Source organism: Neomonachus schauinslandi, chromosome 11 (assembly GCF_002201575.2).
Source record: "Neomonachus schauinslandi chromosome 11, ASM220157v2, whole genome shotgun sequence".
NCBI classification, from domain to species: Eukaryota; Metazoa; Chordata; class Mammalia; order Carnivora; family Phocidae; genus Neomonachus; species Neomonachus schauinslandi.
The window spans coordinates 50,370,455-50,379,368 of record NC_058413.1 but is presented as its reverse complement, the minus strand read 5'-3'; the positions used below and the strand labels follow the sequence as shown (position 1 = coordinate 50,379,368).

The following is an 8,914-nucleotide window of genomic DNA, read 5'->3' as shown; positions in this document are numbered from 1 at the left end:
AGAGACACAGCGAAAGAGGGAACACAAGCAGAGGGAGTGGGAGAAGGAGAAGCAGGCTTCCCGCAGAGCAGGGAGCCCGATGCGGGGCTCGATCCCAGGACCCTGGGATCATGACCTGAGCCGAAGGCAGACACTTAACGACTGAGCCACCCAGGCGCCCCGCGTTTAAGTTTTTGATTGTAGAAAATTGGGATTCTTCTATCTGATGTCTGTCATTTTCTAGGGACTTGAAAAATCCTTACCTCTCTTCCTCTAATTCTACCAATGATTTTCCCCAACAAAATTAAGGTCTTGAGAGTCATAGGAATTGAGTCCATTATTGGAGGGCTTCCTACTACTGATTTACATAAGAAATTCTACTAAATCAATATGATTACTTGACTTCCCACAATTTCTTTCTCTATGTTCCCAGCCCTGGGACACTGAATCCATTTAGGAAAGAATAAGAGGATGACCTTGTCCCTGATCTGCTTGGTTTTTACAGCGTAAATGATGGGATTGAGTGCAGGAAGGGTTGCCACATAGAGGTTGGCAAACATGATATAAAAGGTGAGGGAGATACTGTGGCCGCAGTGATGAGAACATGGCTGGTGTGTAGAATATGAGAATGACACTGACATGGGAACCACAGGTGCTGAGGGCTTTCTGTCGGGCATCTCTGGATGGCAGGTGGAAAATAGCATGAAGGATGAGAGAATAGAAATACCAATGAGAATTAAGTCTGAGATAATAGTCATTACAGACACAGCAAAACCATACCAGATGTTGACGGAGATGTCAGCACAGGCGAGCCGGGCAACACCTATATGTTCACAGTATGTGTGAGGGATGATGTGTGTCCTATAGAAGGGCAAACACTTCACTAGGAAACTAACGGGCAGAATGACACTAAAGCTCCGACCGACAATGCCCACCGTGATCTTGACAATTGTTCTAGGTGTCAAAACGCTTGTGTATCTCAAAGGAGAACAAATGGCCATGTAACGATCAAATGCCATGCCCAACAAGATGGTTGAGTCCAGAAAAAAGCTGAAGTGAAGAAAGAACAACTGGGTAAGGCAGCCAGGAAAAGTGATTTTCTGAGCTTTCAACCAGAATATGCCAAGTGTTTTGGGCACACACGTGGTACATAATATGAGGTCTGCAGAGGCCAACATAGAGAGAAAGAAGAACATGGGTTCATGGAGGCTATGGTCCATAGTGATGAGGTAAAGAAGGATGCTGTTACCTGCAAGGGCCACCAGGTAGATAACAAAGAAAGGAATCCCAATCCAGATATAGAATTGCTCCAGCCCTGGGATCCCTACCAACATGAAGGAGCCTGGATCGAAACTTGTTAAATTCAATGTGGCCATCATGGTAATTGTAATTCCTTAAGGACAAAATATAGTATTTTATTCCTGGAACTTACTGGCCATGAATTCCCTTTAAGTCTTTTCCGGAACTAAGATCGCTTCGTTCCCATTGCATCACAAACACTACAGCAGACACTTACCAAAGGCTGCCAAGAGATATGAATTAAACCATGAATTAAACCAATAATTCTCTATCTACAGATATTAACAATAACAGCATTGTTACTACATCGGGACCACGTCCCACCAGATCCATGACCTGTGATCATTGCTGGGCCTGTGTTGTCAACTAAAGTTCCAAGATTATCTTGCCCTCACCAAGTAATTCAGTCTGAGATTTCTCAAAGATGTAAATGTCGAGTATCCTACCTGGCACAGATCTCAGTAAATCTTCACTGAGGTGCCCATTCAAAGAAATAACAGGGACCAGGTATGAGTTAACAAATATGCATTCTTCATTGCCAATACATCATTAGGAATCTGGCGAGCCAATCTACTACTGCCTATTTGCTCCACTTCCTTAATATCTGGAAGAAGATCTCCATCTAAATATTCTTCTGTCAACTCATCAACAATTCTCCAAAACTCATTATTTCTTCCACCTGTTAACTTCCTGACCAGCTACGTCACTTCGTCATCACATCATTCTTCCACCACCAGAGCATGGTGATCTGAGGGTTGACTGAGGCTCTTCTTCCTCCTTCAGTCCCTGTATCTAATCTGCCAGCTCTTCTGATCCTCTTTAAAATCCTTGTCTGATCTGCCTACTCCACTTTTCCACTTCCTCACCTACTCAAGTCATTAATCACCAGTTGGGGCCATACAATAAAAATCCCAGTTCTTCCAATATCTTGGGAGTCTTGTTCTTTATCTCATGCTGCCAGATTGCTCTCTTAAAAATATGAAATTATTAAGACATTGGCAACCTTGTCTAAAAGCTTGTCATTGCCCCCATTATACCTACAGAATATATTTTATCTCCTGTTGGCAGTCAGTAGTTTCCTTATATATTTTAGTTCTACCTATGTGAATGTGTATCACATTCTTCCCTACAAGGCGTCCATAGATTTCTCCCTCGTTCCTACATCTCATTGCTTCGATTGCTGCCTTTTCCATCAGTGTAATCTTGTCTTCTCTCAACATGTGTAAATTCTATTCATTGCTCTTGATCCTTACCAACACAGATGTCTCCAGGGCACCTTCTCCAGTAATCCTGAACCAAGCAGTCCCTTCTCCTGCTTGTAAAATCAAGTTCTTAATCATTTTACCAAACAAACTATCAGATGACTGTATTGAATTTCACATTATTTTCCTGCTTATTCTCTTGGATTCTCTTTTCTAGATGTGTGAGCATCTTCTGTTAATGATTGGGAACTCCTCTTGAGGACAAATTTTCTGTCCTCATGCGTCTCTTCCAGAATAAAAGGAGGCAAGATTTCACATAGAATAACCATTCATACGGTCTCAGTGGTAAAATTAATATTTCAAGATTGTCATTCTTTACTAATTTTTTCATTGTGTCCTGTTTGGGCCAGAAAATATTGAATATATTTCTTGAATACACACAGACACACACACACACACACATTTCCTTGGCTTATTGTCTTGTCCTCCGTCTTTAAAGATAATAAAAGTGGTTTGAGTCTTCCTCAAGTCTCCTTATTCTAACCTCTATAGTCACATATCTCTCTCTGACTCCGAACTTTTCTATCTCCCTCTTCTACTTTTATTTTATTTTATTTATTTATTTTTTTAAAGATTTTATTTATTTATTTGACAGAGAGAGGCACAGCGAGAGAGGGAACACAAGCAGGGGGAGTGGGAGAGGGAGAAGCAGGCTTCCCGCTGAGCGGGGAGCCCGATGTGGGGCTCAAACCCAGGACCCTGGGATCATGACCTGAGCCGAAGACAGACGCTTAACGACTGAGCCTCCCAGGCGTCCCTCCCTCTTCTACTTTTAAAGACCACTGCAATTACAACAGAATCACCCAGATAACCCAATATAAAGTCAAATGATTAGCAGCCATAAACATCTTTTGACATATAAATAACTTATGCACAGGTTCCAGGAATTAGGATATGCATATCCTTGAGGAGTCATTCTTTATTCTAGCTACCAAAATCTTTCCCTGGATTTTTCCAGGATCTTCTCCAGTCTGCCTCCCCAAGACTCCTACCACCATTACCACACTCAGATTATACTCACAGGCACCTTATCCGGATGTTAGGAAACCAATAAAGGGCTTGAAGAGGATAGTTCTAAGATGAGAACAGAAAGATACAGGAAGTAACACAACACAGTTGGGGAGGACATATAAAGAGAAGGGTACCCAGATGAGAGGTGAGGCATGGGAACAAAGAAATTTAATTCCAGCCAGGAAAGACAGACACACCTCGACAGCATAAGCTTTTATTTCTCTTTGTTTTTCTCAGGGGATGGAAAGACTGAAAAGTGAAGGCTCTAAATTCTAGGGGGACTCCAGGGACTCCAGTCACCAGTCAATACTATTAGTATTAGTATATAAATGTTTGCATTAATGTTTTCCTGGTCTAGAAATGACACTGTACACAAACATGGTATGATTCAGGGTTTTGGACAGACAGAAGGAACCAGGAAGTACTGGAATACTTCAGCCTTTGTAGAGTAGTCATTTATAGAGAATTCAAAAAATAATTTTGGAAAGAAAAAACAAATTTAAGTTAGCTAGGCTCTAGGTTTTGACTTCAAAGAAAGGTGTGATAATAACCCTTTAAACTCTGGATCCCAGATATTTATGTGTTTGGAGAAAGACAATCGATTGATTAGGGATGTGGGTGAGCTCCAGATTATATGGTTGTAGGACCCATATGAGTATCACCTTCTATTTCACTGAATGGGGCTTTCTGGTCTCTATTTGTAACTGCATTGAGGTACTTTGAAGAAACTGACTTCAGAGCAAGATGAGTTAATCTTTTACATAAACAACTCCCTTAGGTCATTGCATATTATCCAATGTTTACAGTACTTCTGGAGATTATCATTAACATCCAGATGCTTATGGCAGAGACCTTAAAGTTATTCTTGAAACCACTTTTTCTCTCACTTCCCTTATTTTCTTTTCATATTATTGATTCTGTTACTGTATTGCCAAAAAAAAAAAAAAAAAAAAAACTACCACAGGTGTCTTACAGAGACCTTTCACGTTTGAATTGTCTTGTAAAACAGTATGACAGATACATAAGCAAAGCAAGCTTTGCTTATTGCAGAAAGAGCTAAAGATACATTGCAATTTTGTGGTGCTAACTAAGCTTTCCATTTTACTAAATCAGATAAAAGTATCAAGTTCAGAATATCTCAAGGGAAAACAGTCCAGAGTATTAAAGGTTGTTGTATGCTGACTAGCTTGGTGTATCAATTGTGGCAAATAAAAATGGGTAAACTAACCTCCTCCTCCCCTAAAAATATATTCTTTTGACTCTGCTGTGTCCCTGAGTTCTTGCAGATCTTTAGGCAACTTACATGAAATTGACTTTCTTTCATCTCAACCAGTCAAAGTGGGAATTCCAGAACAAAAAATTGAATTGAGCACAGGGTGACACCAACCCCACCCATTCCAACAATATAAAATCTAAGTTTAACATTTTAAAATAAAAACACATAACATACACAAAAACTCCATTTCTAAAAATCAAAGTAAAATAGTAACACATGGAAACATTTTTTTATTTTTAAAGATTTTATTTATTTATTTGACAGAGAGAGACACAGAGAGAGAAGGAACACAAGCAGGGGGAGAAGGAACACAAGCAGGGGGAGTGGGAGAGGGAGAAGCAGGCTTCCCGCAGAGCAGGGAGCCTGATGCGGGGCTCGATCCCAGGAACCTGAGATCATGACCTGAGCCGAAGGCAGACGCTTAACGACTGAGCCACCCAGGTGCCCCCACATGGAAACATTTTAAAACTAAACTGTTGCATTCAAGAAGAGCCTAAGGAGACATGACAACTAAATATAATGAGGTTTCCAGGACAGGACTCTGGGACAGAAAAAGAACATCAGTTAAAACTAGAGAAATCTGCTATGGCTGCATGTACTAAATTGTCCTTTGTCTCTGACCCAGGATTCCTGTGTCTTCTACCAGCCACCATGAAACTGTGGCAAAGTAACTTGTTAGCTTGCAAGTAGAAGAAAATTTCAGACTCTTCGCAGTTCTTAACATAGACAATTTGGGAATATAGAATAAATATATCATACTCTGACCGTAAAACGAGGTAAACAAAATATACTTAAGAAACAATGACTCACAGAAAGAGAAATTATCTTTACCATCAGCTGTCCTCTTTAGTAAGCCATCAAGATTATGATTCGTTGGAACAAATAAATTTAATTATGAAATGATTTGTTGAAAATGAAAAGATATATACCATTCTAGAATGCTATATCACAATATGTAGTGTTGAGTTATAGCTCTAACAAACATGAGTTATTTCCTGAACCTACAAAACATATAGTAAATGCTCAAAAGATGTTTAACTATTATTATTAGCTCTTGTATATAATAAAGAATATATATGTATGTATATGTCGCCTATCATTATATCATCTTTTTTTCTGTACAAATAATCTTAGTTATATATTGGCATACTGCAAATACACTGTAAACAGAAGTAAATCTTTCTGATATAAATTATATCTGAAATGAACTTCTGTTGATACCGCTTTACTTTCATTAATAATAATATGTCAATATTGGTATATTGACTATAACAAATGTACCATACTAGTGTAAGATATTAGTGATATTGTATTATTAATTATAGGAAATCTCTGTACAGTCTTCGTAAGTTTTCTGTACCAGATACTACTAAGATAAGAGTTTATTACAGTAATGGGATACAAGATAATGTTTTTAAAAATCACTGGCATTTCTTTTCTCTTACAACAATTCCTAAGAATATGAGAAAAAATACTCCCCTCATTATAGTTTCCACTTCTCTCCTCCCATTCTCTCATAAACACTCTCCAGTCTCTACCACCCACTGAAATTGCCCTCTTTCTGGTACCCGGTGACCTCCATAATGCCCAGTCTCATGGGCAATTCTCAGTCTTCAATCTACTCAACACATCACCAGCATTTGAAAACTATGAACGCTTCGACCTAATTTAATTTTTTTTTCTTTTCATATCTCGATTTTTATATTTTCTCCTGTTTCTTCTTCTACTTCATTGACTGATCCTTATTTTCTCCCTTTCTAGGTCCCCTGTCTTTCCTTTTTCTGAATCTTTTATTACTCCAGTACTCTGTCTTCAGCTTTTCTCTCTCTACTTTTACTCCACAAAGTGTGTGTGTGTGTGTGTGTGTGTGTTTTAAGCACCATTTATTCACTCATGACTTCTAAATTTATGTTTCAGATTCCTAGATTCAACTGCTTTCTCAGCACTTCTACCTAATGCTGGATAACCATTTCAAGCTAAGCATGTCCAAAATCAGACTCTTCCTTCTCCTTAAACCATCTTTATCACTGTAAATGGCAACTCTTTTATTCCGGTTGCTGAGACCAGTAACCTTGGAATCATTCTTGATTCTTTCTCTTATATCACTTGTGTGATCATCATTAAATCCTTTTAACTCTGCTATCAAAGTGCATTCAAAATTTATTTTCAAAACCTCTAATTCTCTGTCTCTGGTCCATATGGCCATAATCTCTCATCTGGAAAATTGTAATAGCTTCTTATATGGTCTCTCTTCAGTTTACTTACCATAGAAAAGCCAGTAATATTTCTAAACATGTAAGCCATAACATATAATTTCTCACTTCAAAATCTTTCTGACAGCACTATAGAAAATAGTTTGGGAGTTCTTTTCAAAACTAAAAGTAGACTTACCATATGACCCAGGAATTGCACTACTGAGCATTTATCCCAGAGAAATAGAGATATTTTCATGCATGAACTTATAGTTGGATGTTTATAAAGCTTTATTCATAATAGCCCCAAACTGAAAACTGCACAAATATCCTTCAAAAAGTGAATTGTCAAACAAACTGTAGTGTGTCTCTATCATGGAATACTACATAGCAACAAACAGAAACTAACTGTTGGTACAGTCAACAACGTGGATGAACGACAAAGAAATTATGCAGAGTGAAAAGGCATTGTCAAAAGAATACATACTGCATAATTCCATTTATGAAACATTGGTAAAATAATATAATTACAGAGGTGAAGACTAGAGTAGTGGTTGTCAAGGGTTAGGAAGAGGGAAAGTATAGTCATGGCTATAAAAGAATAAAATGAGGGAATCTTGTGGTGATGTTACATTTGAGTATCATGATTTTGCTGGTAATTTGGCAAAGCAACACACGTAATAAAATTGCCTAGAGTTATACATACAGACACAGATGAGTGCATGTACAAATGGTGGAATTGGCATGAGCTCTATGAATTGTACCAATGTCAACTTCTTGGTTTTGATACTGTATGATAGATATTTAAGACGTCAACATTGGGAGAGGCTGGAATAAAGGTGCATGAGATTTCCCAGTACATTTCTGTGTGAACTTCTATGAATTTATAATTATTTCAAAATTTAAAAAGTTTTTAAGACCTCTTACTATGCTTTTCTAGTTCACTAAGAATAAAATGTAAAATTTGTACTGCATGACTTACTGAAGCCCCTGAATGATGTGGTCTCTTCCCCACCCAATCACTTACCCCCACCAATTTTCCAGTCATGATATATCACTTCCTATTCTTCAGATACACCAATCAACTTCATGTCTCTAGGCTCTTACTCTTAATTGTACCTCTGCTAGGGATAATCTTCAACCAGAACTCTGAATGTTTGCTTCCTTCCTCTTAGTCAGGTCATCACTCCTGATTGACCCTATGTAAAATAAAACCTATCTGCACCCCCATCGTTCTCAATCCCATTACCTTACTTTATTTTTCTTCATTTCACTTATCACAACCTGTCATATTATGGATTCACTTATTTATTTATTTATTATTACCTATCTATCTCCACTGGAATATAATTTCCATGAGAACAATGACTATATCCGTTCAGTTATTACCAGTAAGCACTCAGTAACAAATATTATTGAATAAACTGTAAGTGTTTGGATATAGGGGAAAGAGTGTTCTCACACAATGTACATATAAAATCATATGACTGTTATTAGGCACAGAAACTATGGAGAATGATACTAATTTTATGTATACAAAAAAGTATTTGACAGAATTGAAGGAACGGTTTCCAAGAACACAGCAATGACTGTCAGATCAATATTTTACTAGGGCAGCTACTATATTGGGGGTCACAACTTTAAAAACACCAGAATCAAGAAGCTAACGCTTCTGCCACGAACGTTACCACAGGTGATTCTCAGTTCCCAGAAAGCTGCAGAAAAACCTCTATAACCTACATCCTAGGTTAGAAGCAAGTTAGAATCAAGGAGTCACCAACGACACCACCACCGATGGCTATCACGTCCACATTCTAGTCATACTGGAAGAGTGCGGCAGATAAATAAACAAACAGATAAAAAACTTTCTCTTTGAACTTTTTTGAAAAAAAAAA

General features: G+C 38.0%; 1 pseudogene; it reads right to left on the bottom strand.

The window, feature by feature from the left end:
• Positions 1 to 359: 359 nt before the first annotated feature.
• LOC110576437 lies at positions 360 to 1,358 on the bottom strand (annotated as a pseudogene).
• Positions 1,359 to 8,914: the final 7,556 nt, after the last annotated feature.